Source organism: Lithobates pipiens, unplaced genomic scaffold (assembly GCF_037356315.1).
Source record: "Lithobates pipiens isolate NorthernLeopardFrog02 unplaced genomic scaffold, aLitPip1_a1.2 Scaffold_30, whole genome shotgun sequence".
Taxonomy (NCBI): Eukaryota; Metazoa; Chordata; class Amphibia; order Anura; family Ranidae; genus Lithobates; species Lithobates pipiens.
Genome location: NW_027507791.1, coordinates 16440309 through 16462309, shown reverse-complemented (window position 1 = coordinate 16462309; position 22001 = coordinate 16440309). Strand labels below are relative to the sequence as shown.

At 44.7% G+C, this 22001-nt stretch overlaps 1 protein-coding gene across 1 annotated transcript in view; it reads right to left on the bottom strand.

The window, feature by feature from the left end:
- FLRT2 (fibronectin leucine rich transmembrane protein 2) overlaps positions 1-22001 on the bottom strand; it is a 102207-nt gene that overhangs the window by 56797 nt on the left and 23409 nt on the right. The window lies entirely within an intron of this gene.

Below are 22001 nucleotides of genomic sequence, written 5' to 3'. Positions count from 1 at the left end.
CATATATATATATATATATATATATATATATATATATATATATATATATATATATATATATATTATGAATATATGAATTATTATTAATTATTATTAATAATAATAGATTTAGTTAAAAAAAAAATGTTTACAAATATTTTTATATATATATATATATATATATATATATATATATATATATATATATATATATATATATATATATATATTATTTGTAAATATTTTATTATTTTAAAAATAAACCATTTATCATTATTAGCAATACTAATAATAATAATAATAATGTATTTAATAAAATATTTGCTATATTATTATTAATAATTTTATAAATGTGTATAATACAAAATGATAATATTTGTAATATTTGTAAATATTGTATTATTTTAAAAAAATATTATTATTATTACTACTACTACTACAGGTACTAATACAGCGCTGTCAGTTTACACAGTGCTTCACATGTACATATTTTGTACATTCACATCAGTCCCTGCCCTGAAGGAGCTAAGGTCCCTAACTCACATTCATACATACAGTACATATACTAGTAGTAGTGTAATAAACATCACATTATACAATTTATGTAATATATGCATTTTTAAAATGTTTAAAAATATTTTATTAAACAAAAAAATAATTTATATTTAAATAATAATAGTAATGTTATTTATGTTTTTACATATAAATTACTATTATTATTTTTTTTTTTATAATAATAAAGTATTTATAAATATTATTCTATATAGTAGGATTGGGCAGGAAAGTCTAGATGATGGTGGAAGGAAACTCCCAAGCCAGGAAATGAGAGGGGCTGCTCTATGTGACTTGTAGCTTCTACTGCACATTATGAGAAGCTCACAGTGTGCAGTGAAATCCGAGTAAGGCATTTCAGTAAAGGAGATGGTCCGATACAAGAAGACTTTTTGGAAGGCCAAAAGTTCATCTTTCAGCTCATACAGAAGTGAATATTTTCTGCAACATTCGCATACAGATGACCCGTTTGCTGTTTCATATTTCCCTATACAGGTCTGTAGATGCCCCACGTGGTGACTAGCTCCACCTCTGTCCAAGCAGTGCCGTTGCGGAGTGACTGCTGAGATAACAGGATAATCCCCCCCTGGAGGTTGTATTGTGATCTGCGGGTCTGAGCCGACTGATAGACTTACATAGGAGGCTGTTTGTTTTTCATTAATCGGATTATTTCCAGTGAGCGCTCACATTCACACACACCTAGAAATGAACAGACGCAGATTTCTCCTCCAGGAAATGTCACTTTCTGGTCAGGAGCGGTCACATGGAGAATCACATTACATCTATGGGGGGGGCAGAAATCACAGAAATCTCATTGGAAGAATAAATAGTAAATCTGGAGTTTTCATGGCAGCTGTGAAATTGCGTGTTGCACGCTCCAGCGCTCTCCATTCACAGCGAACGCCCGTCATCGCTGCTAAGTGGGGCCGAGTCCTGCGGGCATGTCACCTGATCCCCGGCGCTGTCAATGCCGGTACAGTTTCACATTGCATCCCCGTTCAGAAAAGTAGCATTGAGCCCCCCTCCTCCCACATGAGTGGGGTACTCAGGAATCCGGTCTGGGGGGTGTTGCGTTTCCTTTCTGCGCTGCCTAACAGGAAATGTGGGAAGAGAAAGGAACGCAACACCGCCAGACCGGCTCGGTAACACCGTGGCAGGAAAAATGCTACTTTTCAGACGGGGATGCAAATGTGACACAATAGGGACAGCGCCGGGGATTTCACAGACTAGTCCTGGGAGTCCCAAATCCTGCTAATTATGGGATTAACCAGTTCATCTCCCACACCTCTACACAGCCTATAGAGCCGAGAAATCGCCACATTTCTTCTATAGACCTGAGAAATCGCCACATTTCTCCTATAGACCCGAGAAATCGCCACATTTCTTCTATAGACCCGAGAAATCGCCACATTTCTCCTATAGACCCGAGAAATCGCCACATTTCTCCTATAGACCCGAGAAATCACATCTCTCCTACAGACCCGAGAAATCGCTACATCGCTCCTATAGACCAGAGAAATCGCCACCTCTCTCCTATAGTCCCGAGAAATCGCCACATTTCTCCTATAGACCCGAGAAATCGCCACATTTCTCCTATAGACCCGAGAAATCGCCACATTTCTCCTATAGACCCGAGAAATCACCACATTTCTCCTATAGACCCGAGAAATCGCCACATCTCTCCTATAGACCTGCGAAATCGCCACATCTCTCCTACAGACCCGAGAAATCACCACATCTCTCCTACAGACCCGAGAAATCGCCACATTTCTCCTACAGACCCGAGAAATCGCCACATTTCTCCTACAGACCCGAGAAATCGCCACATTTCTCCTACAGACCCGAGAAATCACTACATTTCTCCTAAAGACCCGAGAAATCGCCACATTTCTCCTAAAGACCCGAGAAATCGCCACATCTCTCCTATAGACCCGAGAAATCGCCACATTTCTCCTAAAGACCCGAGAAATCACCACATCTCTCCTATAGACCCGAGAAATCGCTACATTTCTCCTTTGGGCCTATAGATTTCCACGATAACTCTGTCATTGGTTAAAGTGTAACTAAAGGTGATACTTTTCTCAGTGTTGGATGGGGTGGAGAGGGATTAGAACCCCTGTCAGGTTTTTATTGCCGTCTGTGCACCCCGGTAGGGAGATTCCCCCCTCTCTAGTTGTCCTGTTTTGCCATTATCAATCGTCTCACTTCCCGTTTTGGCAATGGGACAGGAAGTGGAGGCAAGTCTCCCCAATGGGTCATAAAGAAAAATGACAGGGATTCTAACCTAGGGTTAGATAAGATACATGCATTTTGTTTTGTTTTTTCTCTCCTTTTTTTCCTCTCTCTCACCTTCTCCCACTCTTCTCTACCTCCTTTACATTCCCTTCCTCCTTTTTTTCCCCTTTCTCTCTCTCTTCTCCTTTCCTCTTCTCCTTTCTTTTTTTTCCCCTCTCTTTCTCTACCCCCCCCCCCCTTTCCCTCTCTCCCCCTCTCACCTCTCTCCCCTTCAAGTTCTCTCTCTCTCTCCTCCCCTTACATTCTCCCTCCCTTGTCCATTCTCACCCTCTCCTTTTTTTTCTCTTTCTTTCCCCTCTCCTCTTCACATTCCCCCCCCCCCCCCCCCTCTGCTATTCTCACTCTCTCCTCCTTCTCTCTATTTCCTCTGCCCCCTTATGTTCTCTCCCCCTCTCTCTTTTTGTTCTCTCCCCCTCTTCCATTCTCTGTCTCTCTCTTTTTTCCCCCTCTCTCTCCCTTCCCCCTCTCCCCTTACATTCTCTCTCCCCCTCTCCCATTTACCCTCTCTACCCTCTCTCTCTCTCTCTCTCTCACACACCCCTTCTCACTCTTCCACTCACCCTACCCCCTCACTTCCTCTCCCCCCTCTGTTTTCCCTTCTTTCTCTATCCTCCCCCTCTTTATTTCTCTTTCTCACCCCCTCCCCTTCTCCATCTTTCATTCTCTCCCCTTCTCTTCCTCTTTTAAATGTCATCTCTTCCCCACTCCCATTCTCTTTCACTGTCCCTCTCTACCTCTCCCTTTCTCTCTCTTACTGGCTCTCACCCCCTCTCCCATTCTCCTTCTCTCCACTTCCCTCTCTCCCCCATTTTTTTCTCCTGCTCTCCCCCTATCTATCAGCCCCCCACCCTCTCATCCCCCCTCCATCCTCCCCAGCAGTCTCTCACATTACCAGGGATCTCTATTCCAAGGTGACACCTGACACCTATAACTACCATGTTGTACCTGATCAGAAATCGGACCCACAATGCCTTGCTATATGTTGGGCCGATCTCGGTGAGGCTCATTGTTGGCATTGTACACGGCGCCAGGTTGCCATTTCCTGGAACAATAGCTGATAATCCCTTAAGTAAGACACACTGTCAAAAAAACAAGGCAAACGTGTTTCTGGTGGGGAAAAGAAAAGAGCTTACAGTCTAATTCACATAATCCCCTTATAATTAAGATGAGGACTTCAAACGTCGGAGAACGTCGGCACTTGTGTAAGCAAATTCTAAAGGGGGACAGGAGCTGGTGGCGTTCCAAGAGTAATACCAAGCAAACATTACCTGCCTCTACAGTACTACTGAGAGTAATGTCAAGGAGGACCCATCACCGGACAAACATTACCTGGCTCCACAATACATACTACTAAGAGTAACATCATGGAGGACCCATAACCAAGCAAATATTACCTGGCTGTACAATACTGAGAGTAACATCAAGGAGGACCTATCACCAGGCAAACGTTACCTGGCTCTAAAATACTACTGGGAGTAATGTCAAGGAGGACCCATCACCAGGCAAACATTACCTGGCTCTACAAAACTAATGAGAGTAACATCAAGAAGGACCTATCACTGGGCAAACATTCCCTGGCTCTACAATACTAATGAGTTACGTCAAGGAGGACCCATTATTGGGCAAACATTACCTGGCTGTAAAATATTACTGAGAGTAACATCTAGAAGGACCTATCACCATACAAACATTACCCGGTTCTACAATACTACTGGGAGTAACATCCAGGCGAACCCATCACCAGGCAAACATCACCTGGCTCTACAGTATTACTGAAAGTAATGTCAAGGAGGAACTATCACCAGGCAAACATTACCTGGCTCTACAATACTAATGAGCGTATATGTCAAGGGGGACCCATCACTGGGCAAACATAATACTTACCGTCACCAGGTAGGCATTACCAGACCCTGCAATACTCCTGAAAGTAAAGTCAAGGAGGACCCATCATTGGGCATACATTACCTGGCTCTACAATGCTACAGAGAGTAACATCAGGGAGGACCCATCATCGGGCGAAAATTACCTGGCTCTACAATATTACTGAGAGTAATGTCAAGGAGGATCCATCACCAGTCAAACATGGCCTGGCTCTACAATACTGCTGAGAGGAACGTCAAGGAGGATGCATCACCAGGAAAACACTACCTGGCTATACTATGGAGACTGAGTAACGTTAAAGAGGACATGTCAAAGAGCAAACCATACCATTCTCTACAATACTGCTGAGCCTAACTTCAAGGAGGATATGTACATTAGCTGGCTTTACAATGTTACTGAGAGTAATATCAAGGAGGACATGTTACCAGGCAAGAATTTTTGGGCTCTACAATACTCCTGAGGGTTAAGTCAAAGAGGACCCATCACCAGACAGCATTATCTGGCCTAACAATACTCCTGAGAGTAAAGTGAAGAAGGACACATCATCAGTCAAGATTCGCTTTGCAGCAAAACACTACAGAAAGTAACAGAGGACCTGTCACTGGGAAAGCTTCATCTGGTGGTAAAATACTCCTTGAAGGAACATCAAGGAGGACCCGTCACTGGGTCTTACCTGGATAAAAAATTATCTGGGAAGTAACATCAAGGGTTACCTGTCACTGGACAAGAAATACCTGGCTCTGCAATGCTGAGAATAATTGCAAAGAGGACCCGTCAATGTGCAAGCCTTACCCAGAGGTAAAATACTCTGGCAACTAACATCAAGGAGGACCTGTCCAAAGGCAAGTATTGCCTGAAAGTAATGAAAAAGAGGACCTGTCACCAGGCAAGCATTACCTGGCTCCACAACACTCCTAAGCCCTTGTACACACGGTCGGAGAATCTGTCGGAATGAGTCTTATCGGACCGTGTCGTCAGATAATCCGACTGTGTGTGGTATGCATCGGACTGATTTCGTCCGAATCTCCGTCCGACCCAATTTTCCAACATGTTGGAAATATTTCCCGACCAACTGGGCCGGACGGACCTAATCCGATCATGTGTAGAGGATTTTGATCGGACCAAGTGCCACGCATGCTCAGATCAAATTCCTACATCAAAGCTATTGGCTACTATGTATGCAACAGTTTCGGACACAATCCGTCGGACTAAATCCGACGGGCAAAATCCGACGGATTTGGTTGGCAAAATCTCAGACCGTGTGTACGTGGGATAAGAATAACTAGAAGGACCTGTCACTGGGTAGGCTTCACCTAGCAGCACAATATAAAGTAGGGCCTGTCGAGGAGGACCTGTCTTTGGGCAGACATTACCCGGTAGGACCTAAGAATACACTCTATAAACTGCGAGTTTCTCACAATGTGCATTAGAAGCTGTAGCAAGTCAGAGAGAGCCCGCCTCATTTCCTGGCTGGAGGACATTCAGCATCATCTAGTGTAGGCTTTCTGAACCTTTTAATCCTAGAGGAACCCCAAAAATAATTTTCATGTCTCAAGGAACCTTACTAAAACCAAATCATCAGGGCTCAATAGGAACAATGCTCCTTGTATCGGTGGTCAATAGGAAGAATACCCCCCTTATAGACAGCTAAAAAGATATTTGGTGTCATGCTGCTGGCACATTGCACGGTACTGCGGTACCATATGTTCTGACGCAGGCAAACACAGTGCGTTTGCAATCTGTGTTTGGAGTGTTATTAGGATTATATAGACACCCACCTGTATTAATGTGGTGCGGGAAACGCGCGCAGAATGCAGGTTTCCCCGCACCACCTTCCTGTGTGAATGAGCCCTGAAGACTGATACAGTCGGATAAGACAGGTTGGGTCATGTGACGTGCATGGAGCCTCAGACACGGTTGGAGAATGTTCTGTGCGATTATAGGATGTGGTTTCCTTCTGCACTTATGTCTGACGAGGTGAGTGAGGTCAGGAAGAGAGCGCGGAGTGCTGCCGTCCCACTGTGTGCAGCTGGACAGTTCTAAAAATATTCCCCGCGTGACTCGCTTATTACCGCGCTGCCGTAATCCACACCGCGCCGCCCACCTCTCTATTGTACTACTATACAGCCCTGGGGTGGAATGAAACTTGGCTGGGTATATTTTAAATCTTATTATATTTTTAAAATGAAAGCGGTTGTAAGCTAGACATGTGCAATTAGTTTTGTTCCGAATTAGTTTTTTTTTATGAATTTTGACAAATTGTTAATTCAGAAATATCCGAATTAACTACTCCAATACCGGGCACTTACACCCTCTTCCTGCCATTTTTCAGCTTTCAGCGCTGTCACACTTTGAATGACAATTGCGCGGTCATACTACACTGTAACCATGTGAAATTTTTTATCATTTTCTTCATACAAATAGAGCTTTCTTTTGGTGGTATTTAATAACTTCTGGGTTGTTTTTTTTCCTAAAAATAAAAAATAAAAAAAAGAACGAAAATTTTGAAAAAAAAAAAAGTTTCTTAGATTCTGTCAATAAATTTTGTAAATAAGTAATTTTTCTCCTTCACTGATGGGCACCGATTAGGTGGCACTTATGAGGAGGCACTAATATGCCACCATTATGGGCACTGATATGTGGAACTGACGAGCGGCACTGGTGGGCACAGATAGATGGCACTGGCGGGCTGCATTGATGGGGATTGCTGATAGCCAGCACTGACTGGCATCACTTGTGGGCACTGTTTGCTGCCACTTGTGGGCACTGATTGCTGCCACTTGTGGGCAAAGGTGGGCACTGATTGCTGGCAGTGGTGGGCACCTAATTGTAATCAGGGCACTGATTACATCCCTAGATGTCCTCTGTGAGAAGATGCCGCTGATCGGCTCTCCTCTCCTCACACTGTCAGTGTAAGGCGAGGAATGCCGATTACCGGCATCTCCGTGTTTACATATGACCGGCCGTGATTGGACACAGCTGATCACATGGTTAAAGAGCCGTGGCTCTTTACAGAGATCAGGGTCGCGCAGCACGACGCGGCCACTGCGTGCCCGAGAGTGGTTGTTCTGGGAAGCCGTCATATGAAGTCCACCCAGAACAAGAGCCGCACCGTCCAGCCATCATTTGACGGTGGGCGGGCGGCAAATGGTTAATGAAAACCCATTTAACAAATTTTTCTGAACGTTCAGAGTTTGAAAAATTCAGAAATTCAAAAATAAGAATGAAAATCCGAAAATTCAAAAGAAGCAAATTAAAAACAAACTCTTCATTACATACTACTGACCCCTGAACTCTTCATTACATACTACTGACCCCTGAAAACTTCATTACATACTACTGACCCCTGAACACTTCATTACATACTACTGACCCCTGAACTCTTCATTACATACTACTGACCCCTGAACTCTTCATTACATACTACTGACCCCTGAAAACTTCATTACATACTACTGACCCCTGAACACTTTTCATTAAATACTACTGACCCCTGAACTCTTCATTACATACTACTGACCCCTAAACTCTTCAGGCTTCTCTTTATTTGTAACAGTCCCTTGCTATGGTTGCTCTTTAAAAATAGTGTGCTGCATCCTAGCAAACTTTGATCTCCATGGTGTTTAGAACTTCACCTCTCCAGGGTTGCCTTTCCATTGTGTTAGAGCCTCTGCTGGGATTTAATTGCTTGTCTCACTTGCGGCACTGAATAGACCGCCTCACCAATTGATTGACCCTTTTCCCGCAGTTGCTGTCAGGCAGCTATTGCCCTTTTAATGGTGTTTCGCGAGTCTTGAAGAACAGGAAGAATTGATGACACATTTCAGGAGAGAGACAGAGAAGTAGGCGCTGAAAAGTTACCGCAATCAGCAGCTGGCGCGACACCGACCCCCCCCCCCCCCCACTCATCACAAACACTCCTTAGATTACAGAAGCGGGCGAGTTTTATGAGACAAATGCGGGCGATAACATCTCCCAATAGAGAAAATCTCCCGGCGAGAGCTGCGGCAGCAGCGGGGCGCTCAAACAAAAGGTCGTTACCTCCCGCCACATTGCGGGACATCAGTGCATATATAACCTTGAGATACAGAGAGAGACGTCCGCCGGTAAATGAACTGCGCTTATTGAACTCGTATCTGAGACGGCGCTCGGTTATTACAACAATGTTCCTGCAATCTTATCAGAGCCGCCGCACCAGATATTGGATTTGTTGACCATACAACATGGCGGGCAATCAACTCGCCTCCCAAAGCCTTCACATGCTTTTTCCACACATGAACGTGAACGTGTTAAAGCAGAACATTTAAAACAAATGGGATGTCAGCGCAAAAAAACAAAACAAACAACAACAAAAAAACTTCCAATGACTGGACTGGCACCATTTTTGGCAACACAATCGTGCATTTCATTGTGATGTGGTGTGCCTTAGGCCCCATTCACATTTGGCGATTTGGAATCAAGGGCGGAATCCTAACAATTTTGCCCTCATTCCCAAATCGCTTGGCAATCACTGTAAAAGGCGTGAAGTGCGTGTCGCACCCTGATGTTAGGCAGGGTGGCCATTCAATTTATTTGCAAAGTGATAGTTGCCTTGGCCAATTGATGGAAGGTCAATTGATTTCACCCTAATTCTGGAGTTACTGCACTTCTCTCTTCTGTCACTAGGTGGCCGGGTACCTGGTGACATTAGGTAAAACAAGGGCAATGCAAGGTCAGATTAAGAATGAACGGGAGTGTCTCGGCCAATGGGCAGGGGTTTTCTTGGATCCCTTGGCCTGCTGGGAGAGATTTTTTATTTGGGTGGAGTCAGGTGACCGCTGTTCTGTGCCACCTGGATGGCTGTCTGGGTGGACGTATTGCCCTGGGATGCTAGGCCAGAGACCCGAGGCCTATCCCGGGGGCATCTGGCTGCTAGGCTGTCTGAGGGCCTATCCAGAAGCAAGAGAGCAGTGTAGGGTTGAGATTGCGGCTTGCAGTCCAACTGGTAGTAACGGTTCTGGAGAACCTGTCATGGTCAGAGGTAGAGGGGAAGCTGTTGCTGCTAAAGGGCCATCCACCTTATTACCAGGGACCACCGTGAGTAGCTGAAGCAAGTACCGGAGCAGTATTCTCACCAACAAGGGACAGTGAAGAATTGGGAAACTTTAGCAGATGTCAAGCCAGGGAGCCAGCCGGCGTAGATGGCGCTTGCAGAGCAGCCTTGTGCACCAAGCCAGGGACTGAACAGGCGAGCAGAGTGATGCTTGAGAAGTATCTGTGAGTGCCAAGCTAGGGACCCAGCAGGAACACGGGGAGGTGACGCTTGAGGAAGATACTGAGTGAGAAGATTGGAAGAGCTCAGGAGATCCAGTGGCAGTGGTTCAGCGGGTCTAAAGTGATAGACTGGGAGCTCAGTTGAGTGAAGTTCTACAATAGTAGATTGTAGAAGAAATTTGTTACAACTTTTGTAGAAACAGTTCAAGATTGTTGCCATAGGAGACAGTGGTCCTATTCATGCAGACATGGTGTCCGGCTAGATGCCTTTCCCTGCAGGGCTGTCTGTCTAAAGAAATCTTGGAGTCTGCCAATTAACATTATAACTACTTAAGGGTGCCCTGGCCCCAACCTTCTCTCCCACAGTTCTGTTCAAGAGACAATAAATCTCTTTACATTCAAGAAGCGTCTGGCGCCCATTAATCCACTTTGTATTGCACCCACCATGCCTTGCAACCCACTCTACACAGAAGGATTTCGGCTGTCCCTAACCCTGGAGGTCACCATTAGGCCTCAAGGGTCCCGGGACCTTGCTACACACCCCAGACGAAGCCTATGAGGACGAAACGCATCGGAAGGACTCCACTGCCGCCATTTTTATATACATAAAGCGCTTGAAAAACTACTTTTAAATGTAAGTTTGTTACTATTTTAATAAATTTTATCTTATATACGGAATTACGCTATATGGCCTTATTCTTCCATTCCATATGTTCACCGGTTGGAGTTTGGCTTTGCATGTAATTGGAGAGAACCTGATAATATCTATCCGTATTTGGAGGAAATTTACCTGTTGTCATCATAAAAGCGTGTGCAACCCTTTGAATATATGTTCTTTTGGGTCAGAATCATCTGGTAAGCCCACATCTATAGAGGTGGTGGTATCGTTACATGGGTGGCTGCATGCTGCATCCCTATGATTGGATGGTCCGCTTGATATGTAATATCCAACATCACATGTGGGACTCCATTTTCATCCTTTTTTGAAAGGACTTTTCATAATTTCATATTCATGTTTCACTTATTTTTCTCGTTCATATATTGTGTTATTATTGCATTTGGGCACATATAAGTATACTGTATACACTGAAATGGTATGACACTCTTAATTGAATAAGATATACACTTGATGGTATGCTAATCAATGTGATTAATGGTATATGAATCACTATAGTTTCATTTTATTTTTTGCACAAAATTTCCGCACGTAACTGTGATATTTGTGGATAGACGTGGTCACATTTTTAGCGCTACACTTTGTGTAACTCTTTTCCGGGACCTCGCTACACACGTTTGGATGCCATTTATTCTAAATGGCACCCCGAACACGGTGCAATTTTGGCATGAGTGTCACGCAACAGAATAGTGCTGCAATCGCAGAATAACGCCTGCTGCCCACAAATGAGCAGGAGCTTGTTTTAGGTGACAAATGCGCCTAAGACAGCACACTGAAGTCCTGATGTAAGGCTGACTGTGCTGGGGACCCTGATGTAAGGAAGGGGCTCTGATGAGGACCCTAAAGTATAGGGGGATTCTGATGGGGACCCCGAAGTAGGAGGAGGTATGATGGGGATTCCTGATGTATGGTTGTTACGCTGATGCTGACCCTGGTGTAAGGTTGACTGTGATGGGGACCCTGATGTAAGGAAGGGCTCTGATGGGGACCCTGATGTAAGGGAAGGGCTCTGATGGGGACCCTGGTGTAAGGTTGGCTGTGAAAGGGACCCTGATGTAAGGGAAGGGCTCTGATGGGGACCCTGATGTAAGGGAAGGGCTCTGATGGGGACCCTGGTGTAAGGTTGGCTGTAATAGGGACCCTGATGCTGGGGAAGGGCTCTGATGGGGACCCCGGGGTAAGGTTGACTGTGCTGGGGACCCTGATTTAAGAGAAAGGCTCTGATGGGGACCCTGGTGTAAGAAGAGGGTTCTGATGAGGACCCTGGTATAAGGTTAACTCTGATGGGGACCCTGATGTTAAGGGGGGGTGTCTAATGGGGACCCTGGTGTAAAGGGAGAGCTTTGATAGGGACCCGTTATAAGGGAAGGGCTCTGATGGGGACCCTGGTATAAGGGGAGGGCTCTGATGGGGACCCTGGTATAAGAGGAGGGCTCTGATGGGGACCCTGGTATAAGAGGAGGGCCCTGATGGGGACCCTGGTATAAGGGGAGGGCTCTGATGGGGACCCTGGTATAAGGGGAGGGCTCTGATGGGGACCCTGGTATAAGAGGAGGGCCCTGATGGGGACCCTGGTATAAGGGGAGGGCTCTGATGGGGACCCTGGTATAAGAGGAGGGCCCTGATGGGGACCCTGGTATAAGGGGAGGGCTCTGATGGGGACCCTGGTATAAGGGGAGGGCTCTGATGGGGACCCTGGTATAAGGGGAGGGCTCTGATGGGGACCCTGGTATAAGGGGAGGGCTCTGATGGGGACCCTGGTATAAGGGGAGGACTCTCATTTATTTAAGAAGGAGACTATTAGGGACCAGGATTTAAGAAGGGGGCTGTATTCAGGACCCTGATATATAGGCTGACTCTAATAGGCACCTTGATCTAAGGGGGCTCGCATAGGGCCCCTAATATGTAAGGAGGGCTCTATAGAACTCTATAGTGAAATGTTTGGGCTCTATAGAACTCAGAGTGAAAGGTTTGGAAACCCCCTGGTACGTACGGTTATTGGACAGATTATAGATTGGATAGGGAAGTTGTCTCAGCACACTAGTGGATTACTTTTAGTTAGGAAATGACTGTGAATCACATAACACTGTTGTGAGACTCGATCGCTCCCAACCAGTGACATATTGATTTGATTTCAGATACGGTACTTTTACTGCCGCCCCAACACCACCTTCATCCCCGAGAGAGGCAGACAAAGGAAATGTGTTTCCCTCTCTCACAGCCATTAGTGGTTGGTACAGTTTGTTCCACATGACACCATCTCACCCCTCGTCCTTCCAGGGAGCCGCGTGGCGCAGTGCGGTCGGCAGGATTTACCGTCCTTTGTAAGGAATCCAAATTGTAGGAGAAAATTAACAGCAATTACTGCAGAAAGTGCAATTGACACCCAGGGGACTTGTTCGGCAGAAGGGAAGAGTAGAGACTGTGATAATTACCCTGGAAGAGTCACATGCTACAAACTCACAGCCTGTCCAGATAGAGAGCAAGCTCTTGGAGCAGGACTTACGGACTTCTATCAATTAATATAAGTTCAGAGGTCAGTAGTAACACAAAGTTCAGAGGTCAGCAGTAACATAAAGTTTGAGGTCAGTAGTAACACAAAGATCAGTAGTATGTAATGCAGAGGTCAATAGTATATTATGCAGATTTCAAGGGTCAGTAGAAAGGCAATTTTCATAGGTCAGTAGTATACAGCAACGACTTCTTTGATATTTAAACACAGAGTTCAGGGGTCAGGAGTAAGCAACACAGAGTGCAGGAATCACTCCTGACCTTTGAACACCTAACATTGAGTTCAGAGGTCAGTAAGTAATGCAAAGTGCAGGGGTCAATAGTATGTGAAACAGAGTGCAGGGAGCAATAGTGTATGATACAGAATGTAGGGGTCAGGACTAAGTAAACGCAATGTTTAGAGGTCAGTAGTATGCAATGCAGAGTTCTGTGGCATTTAACACAAAGTGCAGGAGTCAGTAGTAAGCAACATAAAGTTCAGAGGTCAGTAGTATGTAATGCGGAGTTCAGAGGTCAGTAGTATGTAATGCGTAGTTTAGAGGTCAGTAGTATGTAATGCGGAGTTCAGAGGTCAGTAGTATGTAATGCGTAGTTCAGAGGTCAGTAGTATGTAATGCGTAGTTCAGAGGTCAGTAGTATGCTATGCAGATTTCGAAGGTCAGTAGTAAGGCAAAGTCCATAGGTCAGTAGTATGCAACACTGATTTCTTTGGTATTTATGTAACACAAAGTGCAGGGGTCAAGAGTAAGTAACACAGAGTTCAGGAATCACTCCTGACCTCTAAACTCCATGTTAGGAAATAAGTATTGCGAAGTGCAGGGGTCAATAGTATGTGATACAGAGTGCAGGGAGCAATGGCGTGTGTGTGTGATACAGAATGCAGGGCTTAGAAGTAAGTAATGCAAAGTACAGGAATCAGTAGTATGTGGTAAAGAGTGTAGGGGTCAAGAGTAAGAAATGCAGAGTTCAAGAATCACTTCTGACCTCTGAACTCCTAACATGGAGTTCAGCGGTCAGAAGTAAGTAATGCAAAATGCAGGGGTCAATAGTATGTGATACAGAGCGCTAGGAGCAATAGTATGCGATACAGAATGTAGTGGTCAGTATTAAGTAACACAAAGTTCAGAGGTCAATGCTAGTATTTAATGCAGAGTTCAGAGGTCAGTAGTATGTTATGTAGATTTCAAGGGTTAGTAGTAAGGCAAAGATCATAGGTCAGTAGTATGCAACACCGACTTCTTTGATATTTAAACACAAAGTTCAGGGGGTCAGGAGTAAGTAATGCAGAGTGCAGGAATCACTCCTGACCTCTGAAATCCATGTTTGTGAGTAAGCAATGTAAAGTGCAGGGGTCAATAGTATGTGATACAGAATGCAGGGGTTAGTCGCAAGTAAGGCAAAGTACAGGAATCAGTAGTATGTGGTAAAGGGTGCGGGGGTCTGTAGTATGTGATACAAAATGCAAAGGTCAGCAGTAGGTAACACAGAGTGCAGAGGTCAGTAATATGTCACACACAGTTAGAAGGTCAGGAGTAAGTTATGCAGAGTGCAGAGGGTTAGTAGTATGTAATGCACTGTGCAGAGGTCTGGAGTGACTAACACACATCTCCACCTTAAAAACAAAAATACCCCCTTCCATAACAAATCTACCTCCCAAAACTAAAAATTGCCCACCGCACAAATTTTTCCATCCTTTTGAAAAAAAATAAAATAAATCCCTGTGGCCCCAATGGTGCAGGGCAAAGTGAAGGAATTTCCTTGGCTGCAATGCCTAATGCTGATCTGTATTGATGGGCAGATTGCAATGGACCTATTGCTGACCACTCTTGCCCTGTGTTTGGTATTGCAGGCCCCCCCCCCTAGCGGAATGAGAAGTGATTGCGCTACGCACACATTATTTTGTGCTTTTTTGGCTACATTATGTGGGAGGGAGTGACCAAGCAACATTATCCCCCATAGATTAAAATACCCAAACAAGTATAGGAAAGCTGTCAGCCAATGAAGACATACTACATTCAGTCTAGCACTGTGAACATGCTTACAGGAGGGGTGAGCACAGGAATGTTGACATATCGGACAATATAGCACAGAAATAATCCTTCACTGCCCAATCAGAGGCTGAAGTTGGGGAGGTGACAGCATGTTCTTTAGCTGTATGAGGCGAAGTAGTGCCACCTTCCTGGTAGTGTGGATTATAAAACAAGCTAAGCAGAATTTTAAATATTTTTCCCATGTTAATCAGTTCCCATATATGTATTGAATGGTGTGTTTTGAAATTTGCCTGGAGTTCAGCTTTAATGTAAAGGTCCATATGTAGTGGAGTGTGAGCAGCAAACCGACTTAACGAAGAACAAAAATAGCGATTGGTTTAAAAAAAAAACCTACAACCCGGCCGATGGCGTGTCCCCTGGCTGAGAACGGCTGGCCGGGCCCATCAACGATCGTGTTTTGTCTGCGTGTCACCTGAAGAGCTTCTGCAAAAGCTGCTCTGTGGCACACGGCGACATGAAGCTGGCAAGCTGTCGGGCCCGGTCAATCTACCCCGGCCGGCTCTTCCATAACGCTGCCAGGCAGCCCCAGAGGGTGCCCGCTTCTCCGCCGAATCATGGGAGGCCTGCGCTTTGATGCGGAACAAACAGTAGCCTGCAGCCTCTCCGCCTGAATGTATGCACAGAAAGCCTCATTAGAGGCACCGAGGGCTCCGAAATGTCAGAGCCACTTAGCACAAGACAAGACGTTTTAACCCATTTTCTGCCAGAGCGCCGCCAAGGACGCAGAGCAGCCGGAGAATGAGCGCTCCGCAGGACAGTAGTGCATGGCGACTTGCTGCTAATTAAAATGAGCTATGCACACAGCCTGGAAATGTTTACTCGTTAAACGAGTCTCCCAACGCAGGTCGTGCGAGCAAAAAAAAAAAAACGCCAGCCGGGATGGCAAGAGATCACCGACGGAGCAACCGGCAGGCTGTGCATGGCGGTGATGTAACTGGATCTTAGAGGGCCAGAAGCTAAGGTGGTCTTCCGCAGTTACAAAAAGATCCTCAGTGAAGTACAATTGTGTCAGCCATGAATGGCCAAAGCAGATATTGAATTTGCAGATAAGGCCTTGAGAGAGAGATAGATAGATATCTATATATATACTCTCTCTAGATCTCTCCCTCTCTCTCACTCTCTCTAGATCTCTCCCTCTCTCTCACTCTCTCTAGCTCTCTTGCTCTATAGATCTCTCCCTCTCTCTCTATATATAGATCTTTCTCTCGCTCTATAGATCGCTCTCGCTCTTTAGATCTCTCTCTCACTCTATGGATCTCTCTCTCACTCTATGGATCTCTCTATCTCGCTATATGGATCTCTCTCTCTCTCTATGGATCTCTCTCTCGCTCTATAGATCTCTCTCTCGCTCTATAGATCTCTCTCGCTCTATAGATCTCTCTCTCGCTCTATAGATCTCTCTCTCGCTCTATAGATCTCTCTCTCTAGATCTCTCTCTCACTCTATAGATCTCTCACTCGCTCTATAGATCTCTCTCTCTATAGATCTCTCTCTCTATAGATCTCTCTCTCTCTCGCTCTATAGATCTCTCTCTCTATAGATCTCTCTCTCGCTCTATAGATCTCTCTCTAGCTCTATAGATCTCTCTCTCTTTCTCGCTCTTTAGATCTCTCTCGCTCTAAAGATCTCTCTCTCGCTCTATAGATCTCTCTCTCTATAGATCTCTCTCTCGCTCTATGGATCTCTCTCTGGATCTATGGATCTCTCTCTGGCTCTATAGATCTCTCTCTCACTCTATAGATCTCTCACTCGCTCTATAGATCTCTCTCTCTATAGATCTCTCTCTCTATAGATCTCTCTCTCTCTCGCTCTATAGATCTCTCTCTCTATAGATCTCTCTCTCGCTCTATAGATCTCTCTCTCGCTCTATAGATCTCTCTCTCTTTCTCGCTCTTTAGATCTCTCTCGCTCTATAGATCTCTCTCTCGCTCTATAGATCTCTCTCTCTATAGATCTCTCTCTCGCTCTATGGATCTCTCTCTGGATCTATGGATCTCTCTCTGGCTCTATGGATCTCTCTCTCGCTCTATGGATCTCTCTCTCGCTCTATGGATCTCTCTCTCGCTCTATGGATCTCTCTCTCTCTCTCTCTATAGATCTCTCTCTCTCTCTATAGATCTCTCTCACTCTATAGATCTCTCCCTCGCTCTATAGATCTCTCTCTCTATAGATCTCTCTCTCTCACTCTATAGATCTCTCTCTCACTCTATAGATCTCTCTCTCTCACTCTATAGATCTCTCTCTCTCACTCTATAGATCTCTCTCTCTCACTCTATAGATCTCTCTCTCTCACTCTATAGATCTCTCTCTCACTCTATAGATCTCTCTCTCTCACTCTATAGATCTCTCTCTCACTCTATAGATCTCTCTCTCTCGTTCTATAGATCTCTTTCTTGCTCTATAGATCTCTCTCTCTCTCTCTCTCTCTCACTCTATAGATCTCTCTCTCTCTATAGATCTCTCTCTTGCTCTATAGATCTCTCTCGCTCTATAGATCTCTCTTGCTCTATAGATCTCTCTCGCTCTATAGATCTGTCTCTTGCTCTATAGATCTCTCTCGCTCTATAGATCTCTCTTGCTCTATAGATCTCTCTCGCTCTATAGATCTCTCTCTCTCTCTCTCTCTCACTCTATAGATCTCTCTCTCTATCTTGCTCTATAGATCTCTCTCTTGCTCTATAGATCTCTCTCTCGCTCTATAGATCTCTCTCGCTCTATAGATCTCTCTCGCTCTATAGATCTCTCTATAGATCTCTTGAATTTTTTTTTTTTATGCTAAACATCTGGCTACCTCATTAATAAATGCATACAGCTGATTTATATTGTCCGATATGTCAACATTCCTGTGCTCACCCCTCCTGTAAGCATGTTCACAGTGCTAGACTGAAAGCAGTATGCCTTTATTGACACCATTATCTTCACCCTCTACACCAGGGGCCTCTAAATTCAGCCTGCGGTCCAAATCCAGATTGCTGCAAGAAGTTGTTTGCCCTCTGATGTAAGAGGGGACTTTGATGGTGGTTAATATTAAGAAGGGCTTTCGACATGGGGGGGGGATGGGGGACTCTGATGGGGACTCTTATGTAAGGAAGACTCTGATTTAAGAGGGACTTTGATGGGGACTCTCATGTAACAGGGGACTCTGTTGTAATTGGAGACTTTTGTTGGGACTCTGTTGTAAAGGGGGACTCTGATATAGCGCGTGCGTTTACACATGTATATGTGCATAAAACTTCTTCTGACCTCCAGAAGGCCAAATATTCAAATAATATCATCTGTTCCCTTAAAGGGTAACTCCACTTTTGTGGGGAGAAAAACAAATAAAATAAAAAAACAAATAAAGAAATAAGAATCGAATGTATACAATTGTGACACAAGTCATCATGTAATTAAATGTTATTAAAAATTCCCTTTCCTTTTCAAGCTGCAGCCACTGTAATTTTCTGAAACATTCTTTCTTGTGTGATTGGCTCGCCAATTCTCCCAGAAGTCTGGACTAAGGTACAAGTCAGGTTTTTGGTATCCCCTGCAAGAAAAATGTCATTTTTGGTGAGATACTCCCAAAGAGAACTCACTTCTAAAGGGATGCAGGCCCAGCAGCTTTCCTCATTAGAGTCCTGCAGGTGCTGCCGCTGGTTGATAATTATGAAACCACTCCCAATAGATTCAGTTTCCTACATGGACACAGACAAACACACAGGGATTTCTTCAGAATAACAAAAGGTAGTTTGTTTTAAAATCCCTGCCATGTACATAGATCACCCAGAGGGGAATGCTTGGAGTGGAGTTACTCTTTAAACGGGCCGCCCTCTGCATGTTTGTTGCACTAAAAAACAAACCAAAAAAAAAAAACTCAGAGACTACATTCCGGCTCTGAGCATTTTTAACCACTAGCCAACCAGCGTATGACGATGTAAATCGGCATAATGGCACGGCTGGGCAAATGGGCGTACGGGTACGTCCCCTTTAAATCACAGCATTGCACACGCCCGCAGCGTACTCCGTGACTGTGCCTGCGGGTCCCGCCAACTCAATGTCCGCCGGGTGCCCGCGATCGTGTTACGGAGCGGAAGAACGGGGAGAGAGTAAACAAGGCATTTCCCCGTTCTGCCTAGTGACATGACAGAGATCACTGCTCCCTGTCATCGGAAGCTGTGATCGCTGTCATGTCCTAGACAGCCCCTCCCCCCCACAGTTAAAATCACTCCCTAGGACACACATAACCCCTTTATCGCCCCCTAGTGTTTAACCTCCTTCCCTGCCAGTGTCATTTATACAGTAATCAGTGCATTTTTATAGCACGGATCTCTGTATAAATGACAATGGTCCCAAAATGGTGTCAAGTGTCTGATGTGTCCGCCATAATATCGCAGTCACGATAAAAATCGCAGATCGCCGCCATTACTAATAAAAAATAATATAATAAAAATGCCATAAATCTATCCCCTATTTTATAGACGCTATAACTTTTGCGTAAACCATTTAATATACGGTTATTGCAATTTTTTTTACCAAAAATATGTAGAAGAATACATATCGGCCTAAACCGAGGAAAAAAATTTCGTGTTTTTTTTTATTTTTTTATTTTTTTGGCGATATTTATTATAGCACAAAGTAAAAAATATTGAGTTTTTTTCAAAATTGTCGCTCTTTTTTTGTTTATAACACAAAAACTAAAAACCGCAGAGGTGATCACCACCAAAAGAAAGCTCTATTTGTGGGAAAAAAAGGATGTCAATTTTGTGCCGAATCGCAAGTGCTCTGGTCGGGGGGGTGTAATTTTGCCGCAATTGTCGTGCGACAATCACATTAAAATTGCATCACATTTAGGGTGCCAAATGTGCGTTGCGCATTACACCTAGCTTTGGAATCGCGATTGCTGTCCACCCCAAGTGTGCACGGGGGGCCCAAAGCCCAAAAAAAAGAAAAATAAATAAATTGTGGTAACACTAGCAACAATATTTGCTTGATGATTAGTACATTTATTCACATCAGGTCGGACTTAAAAGAGGAGGAACTCAGTAAGAAGTGTAACGGAGAGGGTTTCATGAACGCGCCGGTCGTACGGGGCTAAGGGGAGAATCGCGGTTTACCGCGGCGTGGAATGGCGCAACGCCTCTTCTGCTGCTTTCTTCTTCATGCCGTTTCATCCGAGCTTTTCCCCCTCGGGCGTTTCTGCGGGGTGCCTCTTTGTTTAGTCTGCATTGCCAGTTTGTTCTGCTTACAGCAGCAGCACAAGATAAATTATCGGTAAATAATTCAAAAGCCATCCAGAGCACACTAAACCGGCAAGATTATCCCCGTCCTCCACCTCAAAATCACGCCAGATTTCCGAGGAGCGTTATAGATTACACCCACAGTGACCTCAGATGTCCTCCTATTGTAAGTCTTAGACCTGGGGGGGGGGCGACGACAATCTATCTGTCCATGACAGCCATTAATGACATCCTGCACTTACAAATAAGAGGTAAACTCCAATCAAACTGAAAATGAAGCCTTTCTTGGAAAATCGGAGCACAATGTAGCTTCACAAGCAGGGGGGGTCCCAGATAACTTGCTAAAGACAATGGAGTGGACTGGTGAACCTCAGCGATGAGCTGAGGTTCACCAGTCCACCCCAATGTCTTTAGTCAGTGAATGTGGAAATATTGAATTATGGCCACTAGATGGCGCTCACTACTCTAGGAGAAACATATGTTCCTCAGCTCCACCTAGTGGTCACAGTGTGGTATTTTCACCATTCACACATTCAATCTGTAGAGATTTATAGTCGGAAAACATTCTATTTTTCCCCATTCGCAAAATGTTTGCGCACAGCTATGCAATTTAATAAAACAAAAATACATCCCATAGTAATGGGAGGACACACCTAAATTATCCAATCAGGAAAGGCCCTTGCACTACATAGTTGTTGGTAGATCTAAAAGAGGTTGTGCAATCATATAGTAAACATGGGTAGAGAGAGCTTTAGTATGAATGATCAATCTGCCTTGAAAGCTTAAAATGTGATACTGGGAGCGGTTGGAGAAGAAGTTACACAGATTCATAAAGTGCCAGCGACCCTGTGAGGTCCTCTGTGGATTCTGGCTCCAGGAGGTTATAGAGATCATAGACTGAGGCATTCTGAGTACACTTTATAATTTTAACACAGTTGCAGTGTTTGGCTGTATAGTATTAGTAACTCACTGATTGCTTTATGACAGTACTCTGCAAACCTAGGCCATTTGCTAGCTTTTATCCGGCCATTTTTTTCATTGAAACCAGTGAAGAACACTGTTCCTCCCAATGACCCCCAACAATGGGGTCCAATGACACCAATGATGGGGCACAATTCCTCCCAATGACACCAATGATGGGGCACAATTCCTCCCAATGACACCAATGACGGGGCACAATTCCTCCCAAATGACACCAATAATGGGGCACCATTCCTGCCAAATGATGGGGCACAATTCCTCCCAAATGACACCAGTGATGGGGCACTATCCCTCCCAATGATGGGGCACTATTTCTTACAATGATAGGGCCCAATTCCTCCCAAATGACGGGGCACAATTCCTCCCAAATTACACCAACGATGGGGTACTATTTCTCCAAATGATGGGGTACTATTTCTCTCAATGACGGGGCACTATTTCTCCCAATGACACCAACAATGGGGCACAATTCCTCCTATTGACACCAATGATAGGGATTGGTTACTCCCACTGATGCTGGGATATTTTGTACTCCCAGTGGCTATAGTCCGGCCCCCCTAAAGTCTGAGGGACAGTAAACTGTCCCTTTTATTAGAAAGTTTGGAG